This window comes from Serinus canaria, chromosome 23, assembly GCF_022539315.1.
Source record: "Serinus canaria isolate serCan28SL12 chromosome 23, serCan2020, whole genome shotgun sequence".
NCBI lineage: Eukaryota > Metazoa > Chordata > Aves > Passeriformes > Fringillidae > Serinus > Serinus canaria.
The window spans coordinates 1,200,752-1,214,181 of NC_066336.1; the positions used below are offsets into that span (position 1 = coordinate 1,200,752).

The following is a 13,430-nucleotide window of genomic DNA, read 5'->3' on the forward strand; positions in this document are numbered from 1 at the left end:
GGGCCCACAGCGCTGCCTCGGCCGCCGGGACCCCCGGCTGCCCCCGGCCCCTGCAGGCAAGGAGGGGTGGGAATCGCGGGTCGGGCGATGGGAAGGGCTGCGGAGAGCGGGGGCAGCTCGGAGCCGCTCCAGTGTCCGGCCCGCCCAGCTCGGCCCCGGGCGGGGCAGCGGCCGGAGCATCCCCGGGGATGGAGGATTCCCGGGGCTCGGGGGTCCCCAGAGCTGCAGGGCCCCCCTGGCCGGAGGATGCCGCTGCTGGAGGACCCCCAGAACTGGAGGGTCCCCCAAGGTCCCCTAGGACTGGAGGATCCCCGGGACTTGAGGATCCCTAGGACAGGAGGATCCCCAGAACTGGAGGATCTCTGTGGCCGGAGGATCCCACGGCTGGAGGATCCCATGGTCAGAGATCTCTGTGTCCAGAGCATCCCGTGTCTAAAGGATCCCGTGTCCAGAGGATTCCATGGCCAGAGGATCCCTGTGTCCAGAGGATCCCATGGCCAGATATTTCTGTGTCCAGAGCATCCCGTGTCTAAAGGATCCCCTGTCCAGAGGATCTCTGTGTCCAGAGGATCCCGTGGCCAGGGGATCCCATGGCCAGAGGATCCCTGTGTCTAAAGGATCCCGTGTCCGGAGGATCCCTGTATCCAGAGGATCCGGTGTCCGGAGGATTCCGTGTCCGGAGGATCCCTGTATCCAGAGGATCCCTCTATCCAGAGGATCCCGTGTCCGGAGGATCCCGCGGCCGCGCGGAGCCCCAGCCGCCGCTTGACAACAGGAAACAATGTGGAGTGAATGGAAAAAGGGGGAGGCGCTGCCCGAGCGACTTCCCTTGACATCACTGCCCAAATAAGGAGCTTTAAACCAACCTTTTCTATTGCAGCGCGGCAGAAGATCCCCCTGGAGCCGCGGGGTCCAGCCTGGCGCCGGCAGAGCCATGGGAGAGCCGCGGCTGCCGCGCGGGGGGCGAGTGCAGGTAACGCCGAGCGCGTCCCCCGGGCCCGGCTCGCTGCGTGTCGTGTGCGAGCCCGCAGAGCGGCTCTGCCGCCGCTCCATCGCGTGCCAGCCGTGCCCAGCGCCGCCAGGGCACGCCGGGGCTCAGGCGTCCCCGGTGGCACAAGGGCACCCGGTGCCGCCGAGGTCACCGCGCTGGGTAACCAGGAGCTGGGTGTCGGCGATTTGAATTTTTTTCCCTCCTGGGCACGGCGTTGTTGGACAGCCCGAGAGGGGTTGTGGCTCTTGAGCGGCCGCCAGCACCTCCGGGGGCTGCGCTGGCACCGCCGCAAGCTCGGGCTCTTAATTGGCGGCCGGCCCTAATGAGGAGCCGGGCGCTGGGGCTGGGCTGAGCGCTGGGCTGAGCTGTCTGCCTGTCTGGGACGGATTTCCTCCTTATCACTCGCACAGGAAAGCGAGCGGGGAGCCGAGGGGTTGTTCTGGGGCCACACGTGATGCGACAGGAGCCGTGCCAGCGAAACCCCTGCGGAGCTCCTGCCAAGCAGGATGTTGGATGTCCCCAAGCCGGGGGCTGGACTCGCTGTCCCCGGGCTTGACCCGCGGGGAGTTTTATCCCTTTTAAGCTTTCCTTGATTAGCACCTGCTCATCAGCAGAAAATGAGGCGGCTTTAAAAATGCATTGAGGCTGAGTAAATGAGTGCTAACGAGTTAAGCTCCTTAATTCTCCTCGATGGAAATTAATAACGCCTTTGATGCGCCCAGAGGTGCGAGCGGTGCCTCCCGGGCTGAGCTGCTCTATGCAAATGCGGGCATTGTTATTCCGGAAAAAGGCGTCGTGCGTGGTTTGCTTCTCCCCCCTGCTCGTTCCCGAGCTCCCCGGCCGCGCTGAGAGGGTCTGGCACTTCCATCCAGCTCCAGGCTGGCTCGTGGGAGCGGCTGGGGCAGCTGACACGGTGATTTATGGTGTGAGCAATACAATCCGAGCCCTGCTCCGCTGCCCGGGGATCACCTGCAGCTCCCAGGCTCTGAGTTTCCCCGGCGCTGAAGGATTGTTCCTGTCAGGGCACGGAGCCAGGTTTCACCTTGGCTGTCTGGCCGTCCTGCTGGTCCCTCTGTCCCGACCCCCACCTCTCCCGGGTTCTTTGGCGTCAGTGACCCTCCAGGAAGGTGTTTGTGCTTGTGGGGACTCGTGCTTTTCACACAATCCCGGTGCTTCGGGGGCTTTTCCGGTGGATTCTTGTGGGAAAATGTTCCCGGTGGCAGCAGAGCGCGTTTCCTCAGCCAGAGCAGGTGGGGTCGGTGGGATGCTGCGATTTTCACTCGGCTCTCGGGTGTCAAAAGGCTCCAAGATGTCACATTGTCCTCCTCACCCCCTTCTGCCGTGCCCTTCTTAGCTGCAGGGTGCTGGAAATAGGAAATTTCTTTCATCCCTTCAGGGGAGGGTGCAGAGACCCCGGGGCGGGACGGGGGGGGGTTGAGCTGGGCTGTTCTGAGCTGATTCCCGGGATTTTTGCCCCCAAGGTTTGCCCTGGGGCTGGTGGAGGTTTCTCTGCAGTCCTTGCTAAGGAAGGAAAACCCCAAATCTGTAGAGGGCCTGTGCGGACTGTGCATCAGGGAAAAAAAAAGAACTTGCAGGAGTTACTGAGTGATTAATTAATGAGTGCTCTGGCAGCGAACTGCTGCAGCAGGGCTGGGGCTGTGTCCTCTGGGGCACAAGTGCGGTGCAGCCTCCCAGCAATGCTCCGAGGAGCCTGGGGAAGTTCGGGCAGCCCGGAGGAAGGGGATTCACTCCCCGTGGGTGACCATTTCCATCCTCATCCACCACAGGCACTTCTCCCTTCCTCGTGCTGGCCCTCCTCCATTCCAGCAGCGTTGTGCAGCTGCTTCCCCGCGCTTTGAGCTCGGGAACAAGGCACCCTCAGAAGGTTTCCGTGCCCCCTGCCCTGCCCAGGGGCTGCCCAGGTGCGGGAGACGGGGGCAGAGCAGAGCCAGCTCCGCTCGGGTTCTGCTGGCCCGGCAGAACCGCGCTCCCAGCCGGGCCGGGCCGGGCTGGACTGGGAGGACAGCAAGTCCCAAATGTTTGGAGTTCTCTCTTGGAAAACACTGCTCAGGAGAATGGCTCAGTGTTCGGGGCAGCGTGATCGGATGTGGGGAACCACTCCGGGGAGCCGCGGGTGAGTCCCGGCAGCGGCGCTCCCGAAAATAACATTTCTCCTGAAGCGAACAACAGAAGCGCTGTTGAGAAACCTCCCCCGGGCTGCGGGGCTGGGGCAGCTCTGCCCTGGGAGCTTTCCCGGGAAGCCGGGGGAGCAGGGCACTGTGTCCTGGAGGGAAATCACCGCGGCCATCCTGGGCATTGGGTGGCAGCCCGGTCATGAGGGGCTCCTGGGAACTCCCCGCGCGTCACTGGCACGGCCCCAGGGCCGCGTCCAGCTGCTCCTGCCTCAGCAAAGCTGAATTTCCTCCGCCTTCCTGCGGCCCCCCCGCTCGCCCGGGCTCCTGCTGCCTCCAGCTCTGCTGTCACAACTTCTGGCCGCACGTGTTGAGCACCGAAAGTGCCTCAGCAGCCTCCAGAGCGCCTCAAAGCCTTGGGTTTCTTGGCAAGGGGAGGGTCAAACGGAGGGAAAAAGGAAAATTACCCTCTGGGAAGGAGAGCGATTTATTTCAAATCTACATTCAGCACCATTCATTGTCCGTGCCTTTAGAAAGGCTGCTTGTTAGGGGGTTTTATGGCTCTGCTGGGATCTGCGGGGCTGCTTGGGATGCAGGGAAATGTTGATTCTGTTTTCCAGCCTGCCCGTTCCATTTGCTGAGCTCTCCCTTCCCACCTCTGGCTCGTTAATCCGGGGCCGCTCCTGGCTGAGCTGAGACCACCTTGCAAGAGGACGGAGGTTGTTTGTGCTCCCGCTGTGCCCTGGCTGGAATTCCAGAAATTGGGCTTTCCCAGGGCACTCCGCTGCGATCCCGCTCCCTGCAGTCGGGGCAGGAATCCCAAATAAAGGCGATTTTCATCCTGCCCGGCTCTAATTACGAGACTGCAGAAGGTGAAGCTCCTAACGAGCATCAAAGGGCGCTTTGTGTGTCCGCACCGAGGGGGCTGGCGGGGTTCAGGCACTCAGAAAACATTTGGGGAGAGTGGATGTGCCCATAAATCACCTTTGGTCTCCACGCTGCCTCGTTTTCTCTGCAAAGCCCCGAGCCAAGCCCAGCCTCTCCTCTCTGGGAAGCCCAGGCTGTCAGAAGCCCCTGCAGCGCTGGTTTTTGTGCATTTCCCACTTGGTGGAGCTTCCCGAGGAGGTGAGCGGGGCCTGCAGGTGCAGCAGGTGAGGAATGAGCCCCGCAGGGCCGGGAGGGACGGGCACAGCCATCCCCCGGTGTTTACAGAGGAAACCTGAGCAGCCTCTTCCCGCAGAGGAACAGGAACCAACCCATTCGAGACCTCGGTGGTATTTTTGTAACCATATTTTTTTTTACATTGTTGTTGTTTGTTTCCAGTTGGACGGAAAAATTGCAGTTTGGGGACGCTTTCCTTCCTTCTGGGAAGTGCTTGGCAACTTTGGAGCTGGGATAAGTGAGGGGAAAACATGAGATCAGGTTTTCCTACCTTCTCAAAATGGATTTGCTGTAAGCAAGGGCTGCTGGCTGCTCACTGCCTTGAAGGCAGGCACCACCCCAGGCGCTTTTTAGGAGTGTTTCGGGCCCAAAATCAGAGCAGAGCAACTCCAGCACTGGAGGAAACCTCATTAAACCCTTCCTTGTGCTAATGAGGTTTTCAGCTTCAGCAGCGCCTCAGTCTCCAGGTCCTAAATTGTCTTTCAACCCATCCATCATTCCTGGATTTGGAGGGTCACCTGCTTGTTGAAGTGGTATCAGCCTTTGGGGTTTCAGTTCCTGGGCTCTGGTTCTCCAGGAATGCTGCAGATTTCAGGCAGAGCTCTGTCAGAAAACAGCAGGATCCAGCTGAATTCAGACCTGGCTTTTGGGGCTCTCCCAAATCTGGTGCACCCACGCATTCAGGGCTGTGCTGAGCCCTCTCTGGGTGCTGCAGCTCAGAGGGGAAACCCCACGAGAATCCCATAAAACTGAGCCAGGCCCTTTTCCCAGCAAGCTTGGGCTGAAGGGATTTCAGTGATTCCCCAAATCCAGGGAATGAACCCCAACTTTTCCAGGGCTGAACCCCAACTTTGCTTTGCCCAGGCAAGGGTTCTTATCTTAGTTTGGAAAGCCAGGTGTCTGCTGAGGAAGGCAGGAGCCTCCCCTGAAATGGAAAATGCAAACCCCACCCCTCTGAATTGCTATAAATTTGAAATTAAGGAGTTCTCAGGCAAAAAATATGGGAGCAGGAATAACAGTTCTTTATTAGGGAAGAAAATAAAAGGATGAAATGAACAGTGCAGTGAACTGAACCAACCCTGGCAGAGGCAGAGCAGAGCCTGACACCCTGTGGGTCAGGGGGCTGGCAGCAGTGCCACTGGAATTGTGGCTCAGCCCTCCTGCAGGGCCAGGGCTGGTTCTGCTGGAGCAGGGATCCTGGAGAAAGGTGCACTCTGCCTCTGAAGGGCCAGGGGCAGAGGCAGCTGCTGCTCCTCTGGGAAATCCAGTGCAGAAGCCGTGCTGGTGTTCCAGAATCTCCAGATTCTATCCGGGTAGGAATGCTTGGCTCCTCCCCCTGGGCTCCCATCTCCCAGTGGGATGCTGCAGTTCTTATCAGCCATGCAGGGACATTCCATGGCCTGTTATCAGCAGGGGTCTCCTGGGGGGAGGAGTGGGTGTGGGAGAGATAAGGAAAACTGCCCCTGAGCAGGAGACAGCTGCCATGCAGGTGACAAACAGAATCCATCTTGCCCTGCAGTCTGGGACAGCTCTGAAGGGTCTGAACCTTTGCTCCTGAAGGGCTCCCTCACCCAAAAGGCCCAGAGCCACCTTAGCAGCAGCTCTGGGACTCTTTATTGCCATTTCCAGGGGAATCAGGGAGAGATTCCTGCCCCAGGACTTGTGGGATCGGCCTCCTCCACCCTCAGCTCTGGGATTCATTTACCTGGCAGCAAAAGCTGCGTTTTGCTGAGGTACAGCCATAAAATTAAGGACAAATTTTGGGAATGAGTCTGGTGAGCCAGCTACGACTTTCCTTGTTGTAAATTAACTTCAGCAAATAAAAGCAATTTTGGTACTTTAGGATGCATTTTGCAGGTTTGGGGATGCTTTTTGCTGATTTACGGTGGATTTGACTCCTTTAGGATGCATTTTTTCAGGTTTTGGAATGCATTTTTGCTGGATTTGGAATGAATTTTGTTGGTTTAGGGTGGATTTTGCTAGTTAAGGATGCATTTTGCAGCTTTTGGGGTGCATTTTGCTGGTTTAGGGTAGATTTGGCTGGTTTAGGATGCATTTTGCTGGATTTGGAATGCATTTTGCTGGTTTAGGATGCATTTTGCTGGTTTTGGAATGAATTTTGCTGGTTTAGGGTGGATTTTGCTGGTTTAGGATGCATTTTGCAGCTTTTGGGGTGCACTTTGCTGGTTTGGGGTGGATTTTGCTGGTTTAGGATGCATTTTGCAGCTTTTGGGGTGCACCTTGCTGGTTTAGGGTGGATTTCGCTGGATTTGGAATGGGATCCACCTGCTGCAGGTGACAGAGGGGTTGTCACTTAGGCTGTGAGGGATTTGCAGTGGAAATTGGGAAACTCGGAGGGGTTTTAGGACCTTCCAAGGGGTCCAGGAAGAGCCCCCTGAGCCCTGGATTCGTGTCTGGTTCCTCCTGCCTCAGGCAATGGGAGATTCCCAGGGAAAAGGGTGGGATAGGACTGGGATGCATTTTTTGGGATCCATCCCCTGCTGGATCCCGAGGGATGCACGGAGTGACCCCAGGACAGAGCTGAGGCTTTGGCACTGCCAGGGATGTTCCTCAGAGCTTCCCATGAGGCATTGCTGACTCTTCCAGTGCTGCCCACGGGCTTCCTGTGTTCCCTTGGTTCAAGGTTTTTGGGGTTTGTTCCCTTTCTGGGGACATTTACTGAATAAATTCATATATTATATAAAAATATTTATACATTTATTGAATAAATTTATATATAATATATAAATGTTTGTATATTTACTGAATAAATTTATATATAATATATAAACATTTATATATTTACTGAATAAATTTATATATAATATATAATATTTATATATTTACTGGATGAATTTATATATAATATATAAATATTCGTATATTTACTGGATAAATTTATATATTATATATAAATATTTGTATATTTACTGGATAAATTTATAAATAATATAGAAATATTTATATATTTACTGGATAAATTTATATATAATATAGAAATATTTGTATATTTACTGGATAAATTTATATGTAATATATAAATATTTGTATATTTACTGATAATTTATATATAATATATAAATATTTGTATATTTACTGTATAAATTTATATTATATAGAAATATTATATATTTACTGTATAAATTTATATATTATCTAGAAATATTTGTATATTTACTGAATAAATTATATATATAATATTTGTATATTACTGAGTAATTATATTTATCTAGAATATTGTAAATTATTGAATAATCTCTATATATCTAGAAATATTTGTAAATTTATTGAATAATTTTCTATATAAAATACAGAAATATTTGTATATTTACTGAATAAATTCATCAATCGAAGTGACAGTGTTATGAATTGAAGCTATAGGAAAAGATGGGGCTGAAATGAGTAGAAATTTAAAATAAGAAATATTCCTGAAGCCCACATGGAAGGATTCCCATGGATGCTTTTGGAAAGCCCTGGAATGGTCCCATCACCTGTAAATCAGGAGCTGGGCTGGAAATGGGACTTGTCCCTTTTGTCCCAGGCTGTAAATGTGATCGACACCCCTGGGACCCCTCAGCCTCAGCCAGTTCAGAGATTCTTTCACTCTTTGTGCGGCAAATTGCTCAGATTTGGGGCCTCTTGGCCTCCAAGCTGGGAGGAGGGGCAGGGAGGGGGCACAGAGATTTTGGGGTGTTTGTGAGAACCCTCTGAACATCTGCTGGGTCTTGGCAGGGTGGAGAGGAAGATGAGGCCTGGGCTGAAGATGCCCTGGAGGGGGGGAGTGTTTGTCTGGGCAAGGTCAGCCTGGAGCCAGGGGCAAAAATAGAGCTGGAGATGCCGGCAGCAAACGCGAGGCTGCTCTGAGCTGGAAGTGTTGCTTCGTTTTCTGGGGTCCCAGGATGAGGGAAGAGACGAGACAGTCGACTCCATGCATCAGAAGGCTTGATTTATTATGATATGATAGATAAGATATAGAAACTATACTAAAAGAAGAGAGAGAAGGATTTCACTACCAAGGCTAAGCTAAGAATAGAATAGGAATGTCTAAACAAGGTTTTCCCAGCCCGAGACACTGGACAGGTGTTCTGTGATAGGCTCTCAATTGGAAACAGTCCGACGGGGCCAATCACAGATTTTCCCGTGGCATTCCACAGCAGAAGATAAAAATTGTTTACAGTTTGTTCCTGAGGCCTCTCAGCTCTCAGGAGAGGAAAAACCCTAAGGAAAGGATTTTTCATAAACCATGTCGGTGACACTGGAAGGAAAGGGGAGCTGGGTGTTCAGTTACCTCCCACCATCCTGCCCGTGGTGTTGAGGTATTTCCTTCATGACTTTTCTCAGGCTAAAATTAACAAAACCTGAAGAGAAACCACTCTTGCAGCGCTCTGTTTACGGTGAGAAAATTGGCTGGGGCGCAACAGAGTGACCACTGTAGCCTGGAATAAGTGTGTGCTTCTTCTGGCACCGAGGATCTCTGCTGGAAATCGTCCTGCAAGGATTCTAAAGGGTTTGGGGCCAATCTCCTCCGGTGGAAAAGTGCATGCCTCAGTTCCCACTTCTGTAAAATGGGGTTAAAAATATTCTCCCTCCCTCCCAGGAGCGTTGCCACACTCCCCCCACAGCAGTTTGCAAAAGACCGCAGAGGGAAGAAAAACACTAAATAAAAATAAAAGGCTGCTATTTTAAATGGTATTCCCAGTCAATGGTGGTGGAAGTGCTTGGTGCACAGGGGGTGACAGCGAATAACTGGGACCTGTCACAGGACCCCAAACTGCTTCAGCTGGGAAGGGAACCTGAAGATCCCAATGGGCAGGGACAGCTCCCACTGCCCCAGGGACACTTTTCTGTGTCCCAAACCTGGCCTTGGGCACTGCCAGGGATCCAGGGGCAGCCACAACTGCTCTGGCAATTCCAGCCCAGCCAGGAACTCCCAATTCCCAAGATCCCATCCAGCCCTGCCCTCTGGGACTGGGAGCCATTCCCTGGCTCCTGTCCCTCCATGCCTTGTCCCCAGTCCCTCTGCAGCTCTCCTGGAGCCTTCTCTGCTCCAGGGCAGCACCCCCAGCTCTCCCAGAGCTCCAGAGTGGCTCCAGAATCCTGGAATCATGGAATGGTTTGGGTAGGAAGAGATCTTCAATCCAAGCTCCTCCCACTGTGCCAGGAACCCCTCCCACCGTGCCAGGGACACCTCCCACCGTGCCAGGGACCCCTCCCACTGTGCCAGGGACCCCTCCCTCTGTGCAGGGACTCCTCCCACTGTGCCAGGTGCTCCCAGCCCCAATGTCCAGCCTGGCCTTGGGCACTGCCAGGGATCCAGGGGCAGCCCCAGCTGCTCTGGCAATTCCAGCCCAGCCCCTCCCCACCCTGCCAGGGAACAATTCCCAATTGCCAAGATCCCATCCAGCCCTGCCCTCTGGCACTGGCAGCCATTCCCTGGCTCCTGTCCCTCCATCCTTGTCCCCAGTCCCTCTGCAGCTCTCCTGGAGCCCCTTCAGGCCCTGCAGGGGCTCTCAGCTCTCCCTGGAGCCTTCTCCTCTCCAGGGCAGCACCCCCAGCTCTCCCAGCCTGGCTCAGCCTCATTAATTAGACATTCCCAGCTGTGTTCACCACCTGGGGCTGGAGCATCTCAGAGGGCCCAGCAGCCACCCCAAAAACGGCTGGAAAGGGTAAAAGAGACCCAAAGAGCATTGAGGATTTGAGCTGAACCCAGGCTGGCTCCTCAGCCCTCACCTTTGCAGCACCCTCAGGGCCTGAGGAGCTCCCTGCCCTGCTCGGTGCCAATCCAGAGGCAATCCTGCCTAATTCCACAATTTTGGCAATTTTTCATTCCCGAGGGCTCGGTGCCTGTGGAAAGCTGCTGTGGATGGAGCTGGGTTGGTTCAGGGGCAGCAGCAGGGCTGAAAGCAGAGCTGCCAAACTGGAGAGGTTCTCCTCAAGGCAGGGCTGGGGTTGTGCTGCAGCAAAACCCCCCAGGTTTTATTGTTATTTATTGATTCTGCATTATTATTAATGGCATATTATTATTTATTGTGTGTCGGTTTATTTATTATTAATTATTTATTACACATTATTATTTATTGGATATTATTTGATTCTAATTATATTTTATTATTTATTGTCATTGTGCAGGTTTCAGGGCGCATTTTGCAGGTTTTGGGATGCATTTTGGATTCATTTTGCAGCTTTGAGGATGCATTCTGCAGGTTTTAGGATGCATTCTGCAGGTCATGGGTTGAATTTTGCAGGTTTTGGGATGAACTTTACCGGTTTAGTGTGCATTTTGCTGATTTCAGACTACACTTTGCAGCTTTTAGGACACATTTCATTGGTTTTGGATGCATTTTGCAGATTTTGGGGTGCATTTTGCAGGATTTGGGATTAATTTTGCAGTTTTTGGGATGCATTTTGCTGGATAGAATGCACTTTGCCGATTTGGGATGAATTTTGCTAGTTTGGGGATGCATTTTGCAGGTTTAGGATGCATTAGGCTGCTTTGGGATGCATTTTGCAGATTTTGGGACGCATTTTGCAGGTTTTGGGACGCATTTTGCTGGTTTTGGGATGAATTTGCTGGTTTTGGGATGCATTTTGCTGGTTTGGGATGCATTTTGCCGCTTTTGGGTGCATTTTGCCGGTTGTGGGATGCATTTTGCTGGTATTGGGATGCATTTTGCTGGATTAGGGTGCATTTTGCAGATTTTGGGATGCATTTTGCTGGATTAGGGTGCATTTTGCAGATTTTGGGATGCATTTTGCTGGTCTTGGGATGCATTTTGCCGCTTTTGGGATGCATTTTGCAGCTTTTGGGATGCATTTTGCCGGTTGTGGGATGCATTTTGCTGGTATTGGGATGCATTTTGCAGGTTTGGGATGCATTTTGTTTGTTTTGGGATGCATTTTGCTGGTTTGGGATGCATTTTTCAGGGTTTTGAGATGCATTTTGCTGGTTTAGGATGCATTTTTCAGGCATTAGGGCTGTCAGGAAGTGCAGGGGCAGTGCCAGGTGAGTTGGCTGCTTTGCAGGCTCCCTGGGCTGGAGCTGCTTTGGGCTCCTGGGTTGAGTTCAGGCCCCGCTCTGCTGCCCGTGGGGCTGGAGTGTGTCCCCAGCTGGCAGAAAAGGCTTTGTGCTGCTGTTGGCATGGATCAGAGCTGGCAGTGGCACCACCACGGGCTGTGCTGTCCCCAAGGGGAGCCTCCCTCAGTTGGATGTTTGGGGTAAACAGGCGTGTAGAGAGAAATTTCTGAATTAAACCAGCAGGAATGGCCCAGTCCCGCTCCCTGGGGCTGGAGCTGAGGCTCTGCTGGGAGCATCTGGCGTCCCTGGGTGTGGATGTGGCTCCAGGAGAGCTGGAGAGGGACTGGGGACATGGGGCAGGACACAGGGAATGTTCCTCTGCCAGAGAAGATGGATTTTGGGATATTGGGCAGGAATTGGGCAGGTGCTGTTTCCTGCCTTTTCAGGGCTTTTTTTTTTTTTTTTTTTTATGATTTTTGAGCCCATTTTGGTCAAATCAGAGCAAAGGGAGCAGTGGTTTGGCTTTAACCATCCCTGATTCCAATCCAGGAGATAACCGTGGTCCCTTTGTCACACAAATAATTGTGTTGGGCTCTTGCAAAGCTCAGGAGGGCTCTGGAAGGACACGGGGACAAGGGAGATGGAGGAGGGAGTAAAAAGTTGAGGTTTTATTGAAAAACAAAGTGCTGAGTTTGTTCTTTCCTTGAGAGTGAAGAGTTTGAGCTGGGGAGGGCTCTTGGTGCAGGAAATAACTGTGAGAGGAGTTTGCTGGAACCAGCCCAGAGCCCTGGGCAGTCACTGGGGGAAGCCAGAGGCAGAAAGTGGTGGGGATGGGATGGGAGCACAGGAACGCCCTGGGAATGCACCCACAGCTCCACAGGGCTCCACCTGCAGCTCTGCCAGCACAGCCCCACAGCCCCGGATTCCTTCAGGGGTGGCTCAGGGGAGCACCCAGAGCTGGCACTTCCCATTCCTGCTGCTGCCCCAGAGCTCAAATCACCTTTCCCAAGGTGGGACAGAACACCTGAGGCTCAGGTGGACAAAACACCCTGAATATTTTATATTTTATATATTTTATATTTTATATTTTATATTTTATATTTTATATTTTATATTTTATATTTTATATTTTCACCTTTCCCAAGGTGGGACAGAGCACCTGAGGCTCAGGTGGACAAAACACCCTGAATATTTTATATTTTATATATTTTATATTTTATATTTTTACATTTTATATTTTTATATTTTTATATTTTATATTTTATATATTTTATATTTTATATTGTATATTTTATATTGTATATTTTACATTTTATATTTGATATCTTACATTTATACTTTATACTTTATACTTTACATTTTACGTTTACGTTTTACATTTGATATTTTCTATTTTCTATTTTACATTTTCTATTTTACATTTTATATTTTACATTTTATATTTTACATTTTACATTTGATATTTGATATTATTTTACATTTGATATTTGATATTATTTTACATTTGATATTTGATATTATTTTACATTTGATATTTGATATTATTTTACATTTGACATTTGATATTTCCTATCCAGCTGCTTCAGGCCATGGGCAGGGCTCACTCCCCCACCCAGCAGAGCAGAATCCCCTCCAGAAGCGCTGCTTTGGCTCGGTGCCCACCAAGCGCTGCTCAGGGCTGGGTTTGTCCCGGTCCCCGTGGCTGGGGCAGCCTCTCCTCCCCCTGGCTGTGTCACAGAGGCAGAGCAGGGGATGTTTTCCATTTCTCTCTGTTATTTCTGGCTCGGCTGCCCGCTCTGGAATATCGCTGTGGAAACTGTTATGCTTGGGGGTTCAGCGAGGAAACGCTGCGAGCTCCTCTAGGAGAAATATCTGCAGCAAGTGCCTGCCATGGTGGTTTCGTAAGGGCTGGGTTTAATTGGGAGCAGCATTTCCAGGAGGGTTTTGCTGGCTCTGTTTCCCATGGAGGCGAGGAAAGGGAAACAGCAGAGAAAGGAAACAGCGTGCTGAGAAAGGGGGGTTGGTGTCGGGGGGTTGGTGTATCAATAAAATAAATCAGTTTTTGTTTTGAAGAGGAGGGGAAAAAGTTGGAAGGGAGGGGAGGGTTGTTGGAGGAATGGGAGAAGTTGGA

At 51.7% G+C, this 13,430-nt stretch overlaps 1 protein-coding gene across 5 annotated transcripts in view; it reads left to right on the plus strand.

Annotated features, from left to right (window-relative positions):
• The window catches only part of HIVEP3 (HIVEP zinc finger 3), a 228,806-nt gene that overhangs the window by 127,718 nt on the left and 87,658 nt on the right, over positions 1-13,430 (plus strand). For 3 of the 5 annotated variants that reach the window (XM_050983156.1, XM_050983160.1, XM_050983157.1), the window contains one exon: positions 881-973. The exons of 1 other annotated variant lie outside the window; for it this stretch is intronic. The gene's annotated coding sequence lies outside the window, so the exon portion shown is untranslated. Of the gene's footprint in view, positions 1-844; positions 974-13,430 lie in introns of those variants that run through there. One more of the 5 variants, XM_050983158.1, reaches the window with a different exon arrangement.